Here is a 21,256-nt window from a genome sequence, read left to right as displayed (position 1 = left end):
GTATTTTCTTTCTTGAAATTATTATTATCAAGGATGGAGTTAAACTACAATAAAATATTAATGATATAATAATGTTCCACACTGGTTTTATTTTCTTTTATCCATTTAGGCAGTTATCTTTGTGTGCTGGACCTCAAAGTGCTAACAAGAATACAAGCCATATGTCAGATCACAGCGGATGACTACACAACAAAGCTGGTCACTGCAGAGATGATCCAGGAAAAAGGATTTTTAAACTTCAGAACGCCATGATAGCTAGTGGATGCTCTGTCACCACAGAGATACACAATCTGTTATTCTTTGGGGAAGTATAATGCTGCCACATTTATTTTATGTTTGTGCTATCAAGCAAGAATGAAAAAATAAGTTCCAGATAGAGGTTAGATCTATTACTGTAATTTATAGTAGAAATTAAAAAGAGTAAAAATATTAACCTTTAAACATGATTATGGTAAATATTTATTTTGACAAATAATTATTATTAGATAGCAAGGTCAAGCTGTATAGCAAAGTCAAATCTTTAAATACACAGATAACCTAAAACGTGTGTGTCCCACGCAGCTAGAATCTGGAAGAACTTACCTTTAGTGGTGGCTTTGCAGGTTGTAAATAATTGTTTCATTATTTGTGATTATTTGTTTCACAGTCAGTCTCTCCCAGGTATTGACTGGTAACACTTTATTGTTTAATCTATAAAGAAGATGTTGGCATATAACATTTGAGTGACTAAAGAGGACAGGCAATGTACTTTATTTGTAAGGTGATAGACTATTACCAAATGGTAGTGTTCTTTTAAGAATCCTCACTATACAGCTGATTTTTAGAGAAGCTCTGATCAATGAAACTACTTGGACAAAAAGCCTTGAGATTTTAGAGAACTCCAAATTTTCTACAACAGAGGACCTATCTTATCAAATTCACAGCTCTAGCAGCATTACAGTTTTATAATTCAATATAAACATTAAGAAAAACAAATAGATTTAATTTAAATACTATTTTGGAGGTTTACAGACAGGCATTTTCAGTCCTACAGAAAACCATGAAGTTGAACTCATAAAGTTCCAAACAGTCAAAAGTAATTTGCAAGTGGAAGATATAAAAGCAGGTACTTTAAAATGTTTTAATAAACTAAAACTTTTAATTCATATACTCATATTTCACATTTTAATTAATACTCACATTTTAATTAATATACTTGAGTTCCAGATTGCTAATAACATTTTTTTATGTGGTGTACCGATACTTTAAATTTGCCTGGACTCCAAAAACCTCAAGCTATTTTCTAATATTTAAGTTATTTTTAATAGGATAAATGTAACACCCCAAGCTTTGCTTACCGAGTGTCACGGCTCCACAGGGCAGAGTGGTGGACCCTCTGTGTCACCAACCCAGTGGCTAAAGATGTGCACGGGGTTCAGAGTCTAAGCAACAGCTCGGTCTTCTCCAGAGCCTCTAAAGTTGAGGATGTTGTGCTGCGAGCTTCTGCCAGGTTGCGATCCCCGTGTCCGCCAAGGCAGGTGACTGCTAACTAGAAGGAACAAAGTGTGGTGCCAGAGTGAGAGACCGAGAATGGTCAGACAAGCCAAAGGTCAGGGCAGGCAGCAATCAGGAATGGTCAGTAAAGAAGCCGGGGTTGGTACAGGAATAATTTAGGAACAGGAAGCATAAACTGGAAAAGCAGAAACCTGAGAGCAGAACCAAAAGGAACTCTGTGTTGAGGCAGCTTCCTGTTGCCAGGCACTTTCTTATAAAGGGAAGATCATGTGATGGATGAGGCCATATGACCTGCAGACATCCTAACCCACCACCACAGTGAGTACTGGGAGGAGGCAGCTCAGGTGCTGTTCACATATTTGTCAGCAGGTGGAGTGCGTCTGCGGAACACTCTAGTCTTCTGAGAAAAAGGGGCAGCTGACAGGGAGTCATATGACCTGAACCAGGAAGTAAGCAGAGACTGGGATCCCTGAGCAGAGCTGGTGCTGGCAGCAGGGGAATGCAAGGTGGGTGACACTAAGGAGGACAGAGTTCCACTGGTCCTGTGGGGATATGTGACACCTAGACTCTGAATCTGAGAACTGCTGTATATATACCTGAATGTTTTATAAAATTTGGTGTTCATAAAAATCACAGAAATTAATCAAAAGAGATGAATACAGATTTGTTCCTTTTGTTAAAAGTTGTTCTGTTATTTTAGGTCTTTTTGTTCCTGATAAACCGGACTTAGTTCCGCAAAACGTGTAAAATACTTGAATGACATCTTTAAAGACATCTACCATGATATACAGCTTATAGGAACAAATGAATGTTATTTTTTTATACATTTGAATTGTTATAAATAAAATGGCTTTTAATGTTCTTTTTTGCCCAGTGAGATTATGTCCTAGAGATTCTTTCTCTTTTTTCCTTTCTTGACAAATAGGGGATGTGGCATATGATTTTAAATATAAGAAGGGGGATTGCAGAGTTTGCTTAATAAAATCTAATACTAAAACATCTGAAAAACATTTGATTTTGCAATGTTCTGTCATAACCTAACCAGTGTTCAATTTCAAGTGAAGAACATTGGATCTGATTTAATAAAGCTCTCCAAGGTCAGAGAGGATACACTTTTATCAATGATGCTGGGTGATCCAGCAACCTGGAATGAATCTGGTCCCTAATTCTAAACATTTGCTAGCAAATAGCAATTGACTTTGAAGATATCCATTCCAGGTTTGGTGGATCACCCAGCTTCACTGATGAAAGTGTATCCTCTCCAGCCTTGGAGAGCTTTAACAAATCAGGCCAATTGGATAAGCACAATTTGCTTACCTCTGAAAGCATTTATAAATATGTTACTTAATATACACAGTAAGTATACAATTAATTAATATGGAAACAGATACATAGGCACCAATAGTATGTTTTATTATATCAATTTAATATCAATACATTTTTTTGTATTTTTACTTTTAAGATCATTTCTGTTCAATGTTTAATACCAGCATTTTTGCTAAGCTGCAGTTTTTTATCTTGCTTCAAACACATGCCTAAATTAGATCAGTAAGCAATTGTTTTCTGAATATACATCAGGTGGAACAATCTCCCTGTACTACCATTACCTTTAATTGAAATTTCTTAAAGAATCTCTTTAAATTATGCAAAGATATTTTTTAATGCTGACATAGGAGCGAGTGCTTCTTTGTAATCAAGATATTTTAGGCCCATGTGAAGCCTGTGAAGATCATTAAATTTGAGAAGGGCACAGATGATATTTCTGCCACTCCTTTTTACAGCTCATCATGAGAATTACTATAGAGTAACAATGTGTGTTTTATAACCTGCTCTTTCAAAAAATTACTTGATTCAACCTAGCAAACTCAATTGTCATCAGAACGTGATTAACCAGTAGATATCTGAGCCATTCTTTTTTTCAGGGCCCATTTATTGTAAACAATAGCAGTGAGGTAACAAATGTAACATGTATTTTATGTAACATGCATTTTTACATTGCGGCACCATCCACTTTGAGTGGCACCCCTATGCACTAAGGCACCTCAATGCACTAAGGAAGTGCACCTGCATTGTTGGAAGCAGCAATGCATGGCAACATACAGTAGTGCATTGCGTTAAAAAAAAAGATCATGTGCTTTTTTTTTTTTTAATATGCATTATTGTGCATTATAATGTACCTTTATTCATAAACAACAGAGTGTCCAAAGAAAGAGTAAATCAAAGAATTACTATAAGTGCCATTTTTTAGCAAAAAAAAAAAAGAGATGGCCAACATATAATTTATCCAAACCTTATTCATTAAAAAAAAAGTCATTCTATCTAAGGTTGTACATATGAGATAACAATACCAGCAGCCCTGATTAAGTTTTTCATATACACTTAGTGACATGCAAGCAATGACCTGTAAAGCAAACTCCTTGGACCTGATTTATTAAAGCTTTCCAAGACTGGAAAGGGTACACTTTTATAAGTGAATCTGGGTGATTCAAATAACCTGGAATAGATCATTTGCTAATTAATACTCCCCCTGCCGCTCTCTCCGCTCCTCCAATGACTTACTAATGACTTCCTCACTCATAACCTCTTCACACGCACGGATACAAGGCTTCCCTAGAGCTGCTCCAACTCTCTAGAATGGTCTTCCTCGTCCTATTCGGCTTGCTCCTACTTTCTGCTCATTTAACAGAGCGCTCAAAACCCATTTTTTCAAACTTGCCTACCTGGCTTCTTCTGTCATTTGAAACCATCACTACTTCCCACCACTTCATATCTCCCATTCTATTGTGTGTAAATTCTCCCACCTACTACATTGTAAGCTCTTTGGGGCAGGGTCCTCTCCTCCAGTATCGCTGTCTGTATTAGTCTGTCATTTGCAATCCCTATTTAATGTACAGCGCTGCGTAATATGTTGGCGCTATATAAATCCTGTTTATTAATAATAATAATAATAATAATTTAATAATAATAATAGATAGCTTTAGGCAAATCCATTCCAGGGTTGCTGGATCACCCATGTGCACTAATAAAAATTGAAACCTTTCAAGTTTTAGGGAGTTTTAATAAATCGGGCCCTATGATCTCAAGCCATTAGTCCCCATTAACCAGTGCGGCCATTTAGTGCCTATGGGATCAAAGGGTAATGTATAGAAGCTACTATTGGCAATGGTATTGTAACATTTAGCAGGTAGTGTACCGATGCTAACCATCGTCACTGTCACCACCATCACTTTTACAACATCTTACAATAATAGGTCAAGCCTCAAACCTAAGGAACAGAATACGTGGCAATTATTTTCTTCTTTTCTGGATAACAAGAAATATAAAAAAAAAACATTTTCCAACATCTACCAAACTGCAGATATATGTATATTTTAGATACACTGGCACTTAATTACCTACATAACATAACAAGGTCAGTCTTTTACGGAGACATAGGAGGAATGCACTCTTCAGCTCTGATATTGAATATTGTGAATATTTACATTGAAACTCCTTGAGTCAACTAACTGATATGGTGCGTATTGTATCAGTATCTAGGCCATGTGACAGTACTATGCTGTAATTGTAAATCTAAACATATAGGAGTGAACATAACCAGAGCTCCAAGTTAGTGTAGTTTAGCTAAACACCTATTTTTAGCCTTTACCTCTGTACATTGCACACTGCAAAATATTTTTATTACTTTTCCTATACTTACACAGCAGGAACCTTTTCTGAAAGTTGTAGAGCAAGCATATCAGAATATATGCTTAAATTATCTACTTTAGTTACTGTCTTGTTGCAGGATCATTTATTGTTTTTAGTGATATATTACAGTCACATATTGGGCCTGGTTTATCAAAGCTCTCCAATACTGCCCTTAATAGCAAATGATTCTAATGAATCCATTTCATGTTTGCTGGAATCCTAGGATTCCAGTCTTGGAGAGTTTTAATAAGTCAGGACCATTGTCTTCAACATTCTCTTCCTCCTTTGATGTCACCCCTAAAATGTGCCTAAATAAGGACCCTGATGGCAATTATGCCTAAAAACCTAACTCACAGCTTACATAAAATACCGACTGATTGCTAAAGACATGTAAGCTTGCTGGATAACTAACACTGCAAAAAACTGCCTACCACAGAACATTTAGGTTAATCTATTTGCCAAACTTTAGAATGGCCTTTGTTGCTAGTATGACCTCAGTTATACTTTACTTCTCTCACTTTCCCTGATTTAATATTTCCTTCTTACTCCATTTGTGAACCTCTTGAGCTAGTCAGGGCATTGTACAAATTTGAGGCACTTGTTCTGAATCTGTCCAAAGAGTGCTTTGAAACTAGATCTATAATTTTTAGTTGTATTTAAATGCAGCAGATCAGAATTCCTAAAATATACTTAGGGAAAATCTCTTTCGTGTGTTGCTTATTGTTGCATTCTTACCTTTTTTATCTAATGTTTTGGTCGTACCACCTGCTAATGGAGTATCTCAGTGCATAATGGGATAAAGGAGAGCTTTGATCGCCCCAGTTTATGTTTTGTATGTGTGCTATACCTCCATAATGCTGACATCATTACCATGGAAAAATAGAATCATGGGGTCACAAATCTGCTCATGCATAAGCTTTCTGAGGCTCTTGATGGTGGAAATATTACACTGTTCTTACCTATCGTCATTCCAATACTAAAAAAAATAATAGCTGCATTTAATGAGGTACAGCAAAAATCAGCAGACTGAGGAAATGGGAGTGCTATGGCAATAATGGTAAAGTGTATAGTTATTCACAAAGAATTAGCACAAGTTGTACTGCAAATGATAGAGTAGGTGGGAATAAGAGAACTGTGAACAAATGAAGGGTAGAAAAGTGCCAGGATCAGAGAGAGGCTGAAATCCTAACAGTTGTTTTCCAAGTAGCATGCTAATTTAGGAATCAGCTAAATGTGGAATGTGCACTTTAATCACATGTGAATTGTTTACTTTAAATAGAGGAGCAGAGAGGTAAATCAGAGAAAAATGTGTCCTTGTTCCAATCATTATTGAGGAAACGGTATGTAACTGTTTCTATTTTGACCCTAAATTTTCTCTGTACCTATTGGTTATAAGTCTGTAGGTGTCACAAAACATCCCACACAAGTAGTAGACTGCTACCTAGAATATTAAACTGCTAGTTGGAGACAATGCATACACAAACGCTGTTACAGTTAAGAACCTTCATTGCTGGTGATGATGAAAAGGTGAGCTCCAGAACACAGAAAATAAAAAACCACTATGCAAAATTGAGGATGTGCCTAATTATTACATGTTATTGAATTCTGCAAAGAGCAGACAATAGAACATACATTTTAGGGGTTCTGCAGAAGGGATAATGGAACCTACTATTAGGGTCTACATTCTAACAAAACAGAGGTAAACGTTTTGTAGATTTGTCATAGTTGCCCTATAAAACTTTGAGAAAATATGACTCTATTCATTACCCACTGGATGAAAAAAAATGTGAGTCAATGTGTTTCTTCAAGAGTACCTTTGAATACAGAACTATCTAAAATGCATTGCGCTCATCATGACAAAGATTCAGCATGAAATGGTACCTTCATGGACAGCACAATTAAGCTTTCTTTTTGGAGAGAAGGAGACTGACACCTTTGTCACAGGGCAGCAGAGTTTATTCAGTTATCAAGAAGAGCTGACAGGCACACTCTACTTCCCTGATTTCTCTTTATCAGACAGACTCCATTTCATCCACTGTCTACCATCCATTTCAGGAGTGGAGAAAAAGATGAATTCTATATGAGAAGCCATAACATCTCATTAAAAGAAAATCCTTTATACCTCTTTCTAGGTTCTTTCCTCCTTTGGTATTATGATGGTCGACCTAAGAAATGATCAGAAAAAAAATTAACGCATCACCTGAAGGATCTTTTCATTTTTTTTTACTCTGCTAATAGGATTGAGGTATCTTAGTTTTAGAAAACTGACCTTTCCAGTACCTTTATGACAGAAAGCATTGTGCACTGCATTTATAAATTCTAATTATTCAACCTTTTTTTTTTTTTTTTTTAAATATCAAACATAAGAAACCTGTTTCTGATTTGCTTCATAAAACAGAATGTACTGTAATATGAAGCAATGCAATGCTGTTTAATGTCACCTCAATCATTTAAATATTACACATTGGTAGTGCAATATATGCTTCAAAGTTAATGTGTTACTTTACATATAACACTTTTTTTAATATAATCAACACATGTTTACTGTGTTAAATAGTTTTGCCCATAAAGGCTTTTTTTTTCAAGTAGCTTTATACCACTTATTACAAAAATGAAGTGTACTTCACACAAAAAATGTGTTTACTCTGTAAAAAAAATGTTTTGCTCATAAAGGTTTTTTCAAGTAGATTTAAGCCCATTATACAAAAAAAAAATTGGTACACTACACATAAAAATTCTATTCTTTGTGACACAAAATATAGTTTTTGTTCATAAAGTCTTTTCAATAGCTTTATACCACTTTCTACAAAAATGATCTGTATTTTACATAAAAAATACATGCACTGTGTAAAATAATGTTTTATCCACAAGGGTTATATGTGAATCACTGCGTGAAACGGTTTTGCACACACAACATATTACACACAGAAATTAGCGTATTATTTAATATTATTTGTTAAATTACTAAAAATAATTTTATAATAATAACAACTTGATATCTGTATATTTTATATGTATTAAATTTATAATAACAACTGTATATTAGCATCGGTTTGATTTTTAATTGTGCAATATGCAGTATGTATCACTTTGATATATAAAATTAAAGCAATGTTTTTTTATTCCAAAAAGGTTTTAATCAACCCAGTGTCTGCCTTCTCTCCCATATTACCTAGCATTTCCTCTGAGTCCGTGTCTGCTGTCCTGCCTGCCTGCAGATTCTCACAGCACAATACATTGTTTTGTGCCAATAAATACAACTTACTTAAAATTAAAGTTTTGCAGAACACAGCTCTCAGCATTTTTAGTAATGGTACTACTGATCACTTGCTCTTAGAGCACATATCACAAGTGCTTATCATTATTATCACAATATTTACTGTCAAAGCCTGTACATTTTCCCATTACTACTAAAGTGTTCACTTAAGCTATCAATGTTTTTTTACATTGACATGAAGTGTCAGTCTATTAAATAGAGATGGGTAAATGCATCAGTTTTTTCAGGGTATAAAGTTATTGGCTGTTTGTGTTGAACCCCTATCTTTGCCAATTAAAGTGACTGGAAAGTTAAATACAAAGTGGACTGTGTTCAGATTGACAGGTGATAAACTGGTTCATGATATGTCAGCTCCACTCCCCTGATTGCTTTTGCAGTTCTACACAGTCACGAAAATAACCCAAATCCCCCCCCACCACTGAGACTTCAATGGTGTTCGAATTCGGCATTCGATCAACTGAAAAATATCAGGCTATTCGATCGAATAGCCGTCATATCGAACACTGAGCTATTCGATCAACATTACTTACAATCTTCTCAGCAAAATCTGCACCAACTTAAGCAAGTATCTCTTTTTAGTATCATTCCTAGCTGCCAACACCATGTAGTGGACCCGGACAGTTTTGAGAGGAGTAACATTGTAACGGTAAAGGTATTGCTCCCCTAATTAAAACACAAACTAGCACTTTCCCCTGGATAACTCCCTCAGAGATACCTAGCCTCAAACTACAGGAAATCTGTGGGGGTTGCAATGTTCATCTACGCCAGTTACCAATATTTTCCTAGTCATAAACCAGCAAATCAACAAGGTTCCAGATATACAATGACACCTGTCGGTGATACCCCATTTCCCCATAATTTTTCTACAATATGTTGTAATTTTGGCAGCCCTCCTTAGAAACAACCCAATTATAAAAGGCATCCAAGTGAGAAATACATTTTCACCCTTTTGTTTTGTAACAATGTTCTACCCATACTTAAGCCCACATACCACTTCCAAACCCTTTTCAGGAACTATCACAATATGGGTAACTCCTTGGTTATAAGATCACAATATGGTTAACTATCACAATATGGTTAACTCCTTGGTTATAATATCAGTATTTTAAAAACTGAAGCCCCTTAATGAAATATTTCTCCATCAAATGTTAATTTTCAATGAAGCTATTACCCTCTATGAAGCTATATGTGGAAATACCACTCACCTAAGAAACCTTGAACCTTTGTTTTACCAAAAGAATACAAAGCTCTGAAATATCCTTTGCAGGAGGATCATTCATGTATGCTTGCTATGAATAGAGTATACATTATTTAGGTAAATAAACCCACTGATGTTGCAGTAATTGATTAAACAGCAGGCAATGCGGCTACTGAGCAGCACTTTGGGCAGACTGATATACTCTAAGCTGCTTCCTCCCTGTGACAACTTTTCCTCCTGCTTATTGTTCTACCGTTTGAGGAGGCATATTCCCTCCTCTCTTCTCCCAAATTTGTACCAATGTCATTGATGGAAGTATGCACAATCATTGCTCTTCTGCATACATATCAATGCATCCATGGACCGATGTAATACAAGGGGTAAAAAAGCTAAAAAGTCTTCTAAGATCTGGAGTCCTGGGCTGGTCTGACAACTAATTCATTATCTGGGGAAATAAGAATTTTATTGGTGAAAGGTTTTTCAGAGGAAATGGAAATTCTGTGGGTAGTGGTACTGTGGAAATAGAAAATTTTGCTAGGTAGGAAAAGGGGGTGGAGAGAATGAAAGTATTTTGCTTATATTTTCATAGGATTACCTTTTTATTGTTGCCCACATTTTGTCTCATTCGTGCGTTGATTGTCCACATATTGTAACTTTTACACTTTTATAGTCTTACATTTTAGTTTACTTTTATTATTCCCATTTTTTGCCACAGCACACTATGGGCTGTATTTTTAAAACATGGAATTCTCTGGTTGGTAATCTTTCAGGTTTTTATCATACCATGACATATCATACATTTGGCCTGTTTTAATTTTTTTCCAAAGTAAGGGTATGCAAATTCCATAATACTTTCATTATGTAAAGAGTATTATAGTTTATATGTTGGTGCTGTTTTTTACTAGTAGAACATGGTGGGTGAAGATGATAGATTTTAAGTGTGTACCCAAACTCAACATTTTTACTTTACATAGAAGGGTAGACAACCCTTCTAAAAATAAAAGGAAAAATGTATTTTTTTTGTGCAACTTTCTTTTTATTGATAAAAAAAGGATGCAGAACCGCCCCTTCATGTCTAGATTGTTGCTGCGATTAAGACTTAATGGGAGTGCAGAGCCTCCTGGGATACCTAAGTCATGCATCCCAGGAGGCTCTGGCTGGCCTGACCTCGGGCATGCACAGAAGGGGCATCTTTTCCACCAAGCAGAAAGAGATTCCTATCTCACACATGAGCAATGCAAGATCGCGTGATGGAGCAAAAACACCGGTAAAGAAGGCAGAAGAGGGCGACACCAGGATGAAGAGGATTCCTAGGACGATGCAGGACCAGATTGCCAGAAGGACCAGCACCATCAAGGGATCCGCGGAATTAAAGGTAAATTTTTGTTAGTTTAGTTCCGCTTTAAGTCTATATTGTGGGAGGATGTATGGTTCTGAATAACTTTTGACACAAAATCTGTATTATCAGTTTACATGGAGTTTCCAGGTAAATATGCTGCATTGTTGTGCATACACCTTTGTTCAGGTATTAGTGGTAGGGTATGGAGCTGTCTGCATGGTGTCTTGGGGTGTTAAAACAGTAAGTTACAAACTCAAATTGAGGGTATAAACCTTTTTGCTGTGTTGGAGGTAAAAAAAACAAGGATGGAGATGACATACCTCTGAGAAAGACTTACAGAGGACCAGGAGCCCACAGAAAATGCAGTACCAAAGATTCAAACAAAGGCAAGTCCAGAATACAGAGGCTGAAGTCATACACGGGTAATCAGTCAACCAGACAAGGTATCCAAGGAAAAAAGACAAAGCGGAGTTGGGGTCACAGGCACAAGGTCGGACCAGGCAGAATACAATCACAGGTTCAGAATCAGGCAGGGTCGCAACAGTAAATCTAACGAAAAAACACACCAGCTGCAAGTCAGCCCAGCTTAACGCTACAACATGCAACTGGGGACTGTGAGAAAAAAGGGCTATAAAGTCCTATCAGCCAATGGCAGGGAAGCTAGGGACTGACAGCTTCAGAGTATGTGCTGGGGATGCTGAGAAGGTACATCTGAGGCTGCACGGCTATAGGGATGCAGGAGATTAAAAATTACATTACCCTGTTTACTTATTTTTAAAAAAAAATATTTAGGATTGATTTGGTGGGGGGCATTAAAACATTACAGTATAATTGTTGGTAAGTTGTTATTTTAGGATGACCTTTTGCAAACTAAAAAAGTGGGATCTTCTGGTACTAAAATGTATCTATACCCATAACTATTTTTAGTTTTTGATTTAGAGTGGGATAGGATAAGAACTCATTTCAGGTTGTCCTGCCTATGAAAGCTATTCTGGGAGGATTCTTTCACTTCCTGTCTGATAAAATGGTTGTTAGACCCAGAATAGAAGGAAACTTTAGCAGCAACAGCAATTTTTTTTAATAAGGCGGGGGAGGGGCAGAAAAACTTCTATATGTGACAGCTTTTTATAGTTCTTTGTTTTTCTGTTGCTGATTTTTCCTATTTTCTTGTAAGGTAAAAGGTTGTTGCAGGAAAAAAAGTGAGATGAAATCTCTCTGATAGGTACTGAGCAGTAAAACAAGGGTTCTAACTTTTGCCCATTTAAAAAAAAAATTGGATTATAGAAAATTGTAATTAGCAAAATGACTGCACATTTTAACAGATAATTGAAATAAACAAGTATATTTAAATCCTTTACATTGTGAAATAAAAATAATAGGCAATAAAATTTTCTTTTTACAAATTTGCCGTTTTGACTAGTGTAAAACAGAAGAATAACTTAATACTGTTCAGTAATATTATTATTTCACTCTTTGGTAAAAAAAAAAAAAAAAAAAAAAAAAATATTATTTTGTTTGTTATTTTGTTTAACCTCCCTAGTGGTAATCCTGAGTGTGGCTCGGGGTGAATTATCCATTCCAAAGCGGTAACCACAAGCCACACTCAGGGAGGATTTGCCAGGGAGTAGCCAGTTTGGCAAGGCAGTGTGAGCGTGCGGCTTTCAATTGACACAAAAATGACAAACACTTAACAACAAGATAGCTATTAGCTCTGACTCTTCCCTCATTAACATAATTTAGTTACTCAAGCATTAATTACGTGCAGGAGAAAAGGTTTGTAAAGCAGAATAGGACTCTCCAAAGCACAGGTCAGCAATTTCGACAGAATGATTGAATTTTGACAAATGTTTGACTAAATCATTTTTTTCACAAATAAAAAACCTTTAAAAAAGCATTCCAAAGTCATTGAAAAGGTCCTTTTGTCCATAAATTGTAACCTAGATTAAAAAAGTTATTCTCCTTTTCATTCTCACAGTAGTACTACTGGTAACATTCCAAGTAAGTATTTTATATGTTTATTTTGTGATCTATGGTTAATTTTTAGGTTTAGAACTGTCATCTAAATGTATGCCTTTTGATATGTGCCCTCAAACCTAAGTTGTACATGTGGGAGTGTGTAGTACAATAAAGCAGCAATACATTTAATTTGAAAAGGAGCATTTTTATAGGCCACAAAACATTTTCTGCAGGAGAAATTACACTCTGTAATTAAAAATACATACACCAATACACTTGCAAGGAATGCTTGGTGAACATTATGATTGCCTAATTAAAAAAAATTGTACACTTTTTTACAACCATTAAATGTGACTTTTAAGGAACAATTGCTTAAAATAACAACATTTATTGATAAATCAATTACAATAAAACATATATATATCTCAACTGCTACATGTGTGACCCTACAAAAACAGTCCAAAATAAAAGTCCTCTGACATTGTTAACTTTCTGTTGTGTATAAAGATCCATAGAAAACTTATTTCTCTAGGCATTTCAAACTCATTGTAAAGAAACTTGCTGTTTCTTTATTATGTTTGGTGGCATTAGTTTGAGCAAACTCTGACATGTTTGGTTCAGGAATCTGAATTTCTTCCTGTAGGGTGGCAACAATGCCTTGCATAATCAGAAGGCTAAATATAGCCACAAAGGTAGTCCCCGAGCTAAGGACATTCGACATCTGGACGCCTTCCTAGATATGAACGGGCTTCCCTGTTCGCTCCTTTGCAGAACAGGGCCTTGAAGAGGGAAGGGACAGTTTGCATGACTTGCAGAGGAAATCTTTTGCTAAACACAGCCGAGATTGCAGCTTCTTGTAACTCTTTAATGACTAAGACAGACTCTGCAGTTGTTGTTTTTTATGCATAACAAAGCACAGCTTGCTCCAGAAGTTTTTTTTTGCTGTGTTTGTGATTCACAATGAGGAGTTTATAATAATAATGTTGAGACAAACATCTGTCCTAATTGCATTGTTTAAAAAAAAAAATGTATCTGTTTCGACTTACATACAAATTCAACTTAAGAACAAACCTACAGTCCACAATCTCGTATTACCTGTACTTGTGCATGCACCAGGCACCAGCACAGCACCAAAGCCCTGTTCTCCACCCATTCCTTAACTCCACTCCTAAGGATTTGATTGACAGCAGTTACCAGAACACAGGGTACATATGGGTGCACATTTAGCTGAAAGTCACATAGGATCAAGGGACATATAGTTCCGCTCTTCCCTAATTGAAATTTAGGAAAGATGTCCTGAGAGGGTCGGAACAATTATATACATATATACATGAACGTGAAAGGTGAATATAATATGAATATACTGTTGCAGTATAATATACTGTTTTTGAAGGTTGTAGTATACCTTCATTTACATTGAACTGTTGGAGAAGCTCACTGAAAACTCAGGAATACAGTAAATGTAAATAAAAATGTTGGAATATGACAAAAAAATGTAAGAAAATCAGAAATAAATTGTCTGTGTATGTGACTACTACTGTGTCACATAGTGAAAAAATCTGTTAATGCTGTCAGTTGTAACACTACAAATTCTGTGCTGTGAAAATAATAGTTTGTAGGCAGTAGAAAGTAAAGTAAGCATGACTATGGTATGATAGAACCCCTCACTCTTCCCTACACCCTCCTGCACTCCCTTCCCTCCTCATCCACAAAACCCATTCAATAATGACAAATTTATCTGTAGTATAAAACTTGGCCTTTCGGACATTTTATTAATTGCCATATTCATAAACATCACTTACAACTTTTATTTTTACTACCCACATATTTTAAACAATCCCTAATACCACCAATCAGGTTGCAGAGCCTAAATAGGCATTAACCCTTTCAACACCGTTGACCAGGGATCAGTGTCACCAATTGATATATCCGGCTCCCAGACTCATATATATATATATAGACAATATCAATCACGCGTTCCGAACACTAAAAACCATCTCTTAACGGCCTAATCCCTAACTTTTTGGAGACCCATACCTTAGATGGCTCTCCACACTCCATTACCTTAAAGAACACACATCTTCCACCACATTGCCTTTGGGGACCTCAAACTGCCACACCTCTCTTTACCTTACCACCCTGAAAACTCCCATAACCAACTGGGGCGGGAGGGTGGGAATTCCTTACTTCTCCTCAAAATTGTGACCTCCCTTTTGTCCCTTTCTCCTTCCATTACCTTTCTTCACTCCACCCTTTGTTTTCTTTTAATTACCTATCATATTCTTATACCCAACTTAACCTTCCCCGCTAATATTTACAAAATATCTCAGCTCTTGGCCTGCCCCCACAGTCAAGCTGATTATTACTGATTATTACGGTTAGGATTTATTACAACCTTACATAAATCTATTTTTACATAATTATTAATCATAAATCATGGGTTTAGGAATATAGAGATGCAGGAAAAAATAATAACTATACGGCTGAAAGAAATTGCAGTAATACACAGAAAAAATATTATTGATATGTGTTTGTTTATGGGTGTATTGTTTCTCAATAAAAAAGATAATTTCCTGTGTTGTTTTGAATGCCAAGTAAATGCTATTAGCAATAATTAAGAATATTGCTACATTTTGGAACGTTTACAAACACCTTCTGCTTCAATAAACCTTGCTTGAACATTAACCTTTTCCTGTTGCTAAGCATCTCTGAGAAGACTCCGCATAGTTACCAGTTTTGACCTATACAAAATATTATGACAGTTTTTGCTTTACAATTAGAAACAAATGCAAAGGAAATCAGGCAGTAAGTGGTGCTACAACTTTACAGTATCACTCACTGTAAAACACACGGGAGCATCTGGCAGGTTCTGTAATTGTATTTTGTGTCACACCACGCAGGAAAGCACCCTGAAGGGAGCAGATGGCTGAGATATAGAGACCCACATGTTACTAGTAAAATCTAGCCAGTATTGTCCTTGGTGCTTATTGTTCGTTAAGCTGATAGAGTGTAACATTCATCTTATTATTAGTATTTCTATTAGATTATTGCCACTACATTGTCTTAATTACGGACACATTAGTCTTTGCTTTGTTTCTAACAGATTGTAAGGAAGACTATTCTAAAATCATGGGTAAATTCGCTCAAGCTGGTCAGGTTTGTGCACATTTGTTTTACTAGTAAATTTCTATTTTTTCAGCTGTAGTATATGTTTATATTTTTTAAGGTATTCTAAAATGCTAATACTATTTAGTCATCCTTTTTTCTCAATTAAAGGCATTTGTTGGATTGCTTTTCTAAAGTGTATATCAATGTATTTGGATGACCACATCTTGTAGGAGGAGTTCATAAAAGAGTTCATAATAAAAATAACAGCTGTAAAGCAAAAGGTGCTCTCCCAGCTTTCCACTCACCATCAGCAACAGCATAAAACATGGTACAACATGGGGAATTATTTATTTAAAGCCATTTACATTGGCTCTGGTTTGTGCTGTCATCCATGCATACAAATTGGTAATGCTTCAGCTGTTACCAATAGTAATTCAGTGACCAAACTATTGCAGTTTTTGAAAGTCTTAGTAAAGCAGTTGCCACAAGTAGAGGTAACATTATGCCTTGAATCCCCACTCATTCTGCCCACACTGAGATTCCTGCTGCAACTCCATAGTATACCAATATTTTTCTGGGTATCCAAACACAGACTATTCATCCTCCATCCAATCAAAAAGGAAATTTACTAGTTTTATGTTAATTATATAATATGATGTTTTATGCATTTTCAACGATTTAAAATAAATGTATAACTCGGGTTACACCCAAAACAAATGACTACTAGAGAACTATAAATTATATAAAAAGTTGCCACAACAGAATCTGCTTGTATTGAAGCTTGATTTTTCTGATTAGAACTTTAAGGGAACCATCCAAAAGGAGCTAAAATACTTTTTCACATTCAGTGTTTGGATTTTAGCTTAAAATATTCACTTTGCTAGCATCAGGTTTATTAAAACATAGGAAGGAAAAGTGTCTAAAATTAGTATGTGTTTTTTAACAGACCATGAGAAACGAAACACAAACAGATATAAAATACAAAATACCCACATATAAAATACCCATATTACATAACCTTTAACATTTTCAGGGAATGGGTGTGGATTTTATTTCATTGCTACCCTCTCCCTCTACTAGTAATGACTAGTAAAGCATCATTATTACAAATTAAAAATATAACAATTATAATTAAATGCTTATTCCAACACAAATTAAAATCCCTAAAAATATACAGAACCATTAGCCAATTAAATCTGTAACTGTGAAAGAAAATAAAACGTCATTTGAATAATTACCACAATGTGCTAATTGGTAGATAAAATATTGCATTAGGAAATAACAGGGGGAAAAGAAAGTTTACATTTTTAAGTAATATGCCCTTAAAAAACAAAAGCTATCCCAAAATGTGCTAAATGAATATTTTTAAACAATAATGGGCCTTTGGTTTTGAGTTTTTAAATCCATGCTAGTCACTCCCTCATTACACACTTTTAAACCTGCTATTCTAACATTGCTAGTATGTCCCCATAACATTAATATACATGTTCAATGGAGCAATAGATATTTAGTGAATGTGGTCCTGTACTCTGTTCTCCATACTGATGCTGTTGACCAATAGGAACATACCTGTTATTTTTGTTCAATTTTATTTGGCTATATACCTTAAACTAACTGTAGTATATTAGTTTTTTATATTGATTTGACTTAATTTCTTCTTCTTGATAATTAGCAAGATCCCTTAGGTTATTTCTGTGGTGTACTTTAAACAATATTGTTTCCTATTAAACTTTTTTTAGTTAATTATATTCCTGTACTTTTAATAGGTTCCATTCTTTGTCAAACCTCTTTGTTTTACAGCAATAAACAGGTTTGACAGTGTGTTTCAGTTCTCACACATTTATTTTTAATCTGCAGTTACAAATACCATTTAAATATGGCATAGTCTATTGTCTCAGTCATTTATCTTTAAAGGTAATCAATCATCTATCAATAAATCCTCATCATGTTGTGAATGGTGAATATTTCCATTGTTTAGTGATTATGAAAATCTAGTTTGCAAGCCATCTCTCTATAAATAGTCCCAATTTTGTTTCCAGATTAGATGAATGGAGGTGGGAGAGCCTAATTCTATCTCTAATGACTTCTGTACTCCCTGCAGCACTAATACACCTACCAATGTCTACAGAGAAGTGCAAAATAAATAATGTTAAAAAACTGTGTTTTATATACAGGCAATATTGGCAAGGTAAACTATGGTTCAGATTTGATATTCTGAATACAAATTTTTTTCCGTTAAATTGACCTGAGCCTATTTTGAGCAACACTACTAAAAACAGCAAGAGAAATGTCATTTCTGACAGGAAGGTCAAGGTAGGTAGGGAATTTGTTGTCTCTTTAAATAAAATGTCAGTAGTCACCCCTTATTAGAATTAGATATTAAAAAAAAAAACAGAAAATACGGGTGTTTAAGGCTGTGAATTGATTAAAAATGAATTATGTATTGATATCGTAATTCATACATAATTACATAGTATTCACATATTATATCACCAATCCTGTTATGTCATCCCAGGACTGGAATATTGTTGCTATACAAAGTCTTACTAACACATTCAAAGAGTATAACCGTTCCAGTCTAGTTTATCCCGTGAAACACGGTAGAGGTAGTAACTCTACTGGGTTTTTCTAGTTCATGCTTTATTGAATATATTTTAGTACAGCTACTTTAATTATAAAATAAAATGCACTTACCTTAATTTTATGCCTACTTAAAGCCTGCCTTTCCTCCACACTTCTTTCAACTTAGTCACCTAATAACCAGGTTAGACAAAAATATATCCACAAGAAATGTAGGAACTCCCTCTGGAAATCCATCTCCCATAGTTTTATTACATATACCAGTTTAAATGTTTTTAAAAACACAACTGTACAGACTTCTGGTTCTGGCACCTGGTGTGAACAATTACATTAGTACCTAGCCTAGGAGGGGATTCTGAGAGGAAAAACACAGCTAAAGGGAAATAAAGATGCTGCAAGCCACAGAGCCCTAATTCCTAGCACTACTCTGCTGCTGTGAGTGCCGCTGGCTGAGGGAACAGGCCAAGTGTGCTCTACTGCGGTGGGACACTGCCTGGGACAGTTGGCCGAAGAATGTCTCCCAACAGTGTCAATGTATTAGCACAGTGACCAATTAGGAAGCAGCTCTAATAGCTTGGTGCTCATGGGCTGAGGCCCCTGATGCTGCAGTTAATCTTCTTCCTTATTGACTGTGTCCTTCCATGACCTTTGTATGCCAGTTACCCATCTTTCAATACTGTGGACTCTTTTTTCATGCAAATACTTTATTGCTGTTTATCCAGTTACCAATTCTTTCTAATTCCTGACTATGCCTACTTGTTGCTTGCTAAGACCTTTGGCCTGTTTCTGGTTTGGGGATTGACATGTTCCTACCCTTTTTTTAAGTATTTGTCCCTTTAAAGAGTTTTGGAGTTTGTGGCCCTAGCACAGGGGCCCCAACCTGGCACATCCACAAGTACAAGGCCATCGTTCTTGCTTGGTGCTCTGTTTTTAGAGCTCTCTCTTCATGCTCTAGTGCTACATATCTGCTACCTGGAAAAACCTGTATTTAGTGGAATCAGATCCCTGTTTGCAATACATAATATTAAACATTCATCCCATTAGCTGTTACCACTATAATGAAATGATATACTTATGGTAGTTAATGCTTCTTTATTACTTTGTATTACCTGTGGACATTGTATTACCTGTCACATGTATTTCTGATGTGCTTGCCTAAATTCTCCCAAAAATAAAAATGTTTACTGCAAAAAAGGGTGGTTGATCAGCATAGATTTTGCATGATTCAAATAATGCTTAATTTAATTGTTTGACCGTATGATTGGCAAATTATTGTTTTCTTTGATAGGAAATGCTTACCTATTATTGATAAGAGTATATTACCTGACTGGTTCATCATTGTTTACATTCTGGTTGAACACTGTCCCACACTATGTACTGTGCCACCTGAACTGTGACTGAAATCTTCATAGAAATTAAAATATTGTTCCTACTGTTTGTGTACTTCCCAATACTCAATATTGCCATTTTCTCTATGTGACTGTCACAGTTCCCTTTGTCCTGTGGCGATCTGTGACAGTCGCATAGGGAAAAATGGCCTTCTACTGTTTCACCCACCTTGCCTTCTCCTGTCTCACCCACAGGCAATATTGGCAAGGTAAACTATGGTTCAGATTTGATATTCTGAATCCGATTTTTTTTTCGGCAAATTGACCTGAGCCTATTTTGAGCAACACTACTAAAAACAACAAGAGAAATGTCATTTCTGACAGGAAAGTCAAGGTAAGTAGGGAATTTGTTGTCTCTTTAAATAAAATGTCAGTAGCCACCCCTTATTAGAATTGGATATTAAAAAAAAAACAGAAAATATGGGTGTTTAAGGCTGTGAATTGATAAGAGTATATTACTTGACTGGTTCATCATTGTTTACATTCTGGTTGAACACTGTCCCACACTATGTACTGTGCCACCTGAACTGTGACTGAAATCTTCATAGAAATAACAATATTGTTCCTACTGTTTGTGTACTTCCCAATACTCAATATTGCCATTTTTCTCTGTGACTGTCACAGATCCCCTTGTCCTGTGGCGATCTGTGACAGTCGCATAGGGAAAAATGGCCTTCTACTGTTTCACCCACCTTGCCTTCTCCTGTCTCACCCACCCTGCACTCCTTTGCACTGCCAATGAATCTTATCCACTGGTCACTTGCTGCTTTGATTCATGTAACTCCATGAGTCTTTCCTTCCCACCCCTGAGGACTATAGTATTCCACCCTCCATCTGCTGATGGAAGTGTGAACTCGACCTGAGCGGCCTCTGCTCCCGCACTCCCTCTGGTTGTGGGTTCTGTTACCTGCTGGTCATGTGACCCCCCCTATAAAAGGAAGTTACTGGATGTTGGCTTAACAAGGCTTTATCCTAGGCTCTCCTTCAGGTTTCTGTTTCTGATAATGACTCCTTAGTGTACCAACCCTGGCTCTGTCTGACTACTTCTGTTTACCTCCTGCCCTGTCCTTTGGCTCTATCTGACTACGCTTCTGCCTCAGGTTCCTATAATATGCCTTGGTCCTAACTTGTCAGCAGTCACCAGCCCCTGCATGCAACGGGGGCAGCAACTTGGCAACAGCCTGCAGTACAACATTCTCACCTCTAGAGGCTCTAGAGAAAACTAGGCT

This window comes from Pyxicephalus adspersus, chromosome 9, assembly GCF_032062135.1.
Source record: "Pyxicephalus adspersus chromosome 9, UCB_Pads_2.0, whole genome shotgun sequence".
In the NCBI taxonomy this organism is placed as follows: domain Eukaryota; kingdom Metazoa; phylum Chordata; class Amphibia; order Anura; family Pyxicephalidae; genus Pyxicephalus; species Pyxicephalus adspersus.
The sequence above is the reverse complement of the archived record's forward strand: the minus strand, read 5'-3'. Positions refer to the sequence as shown.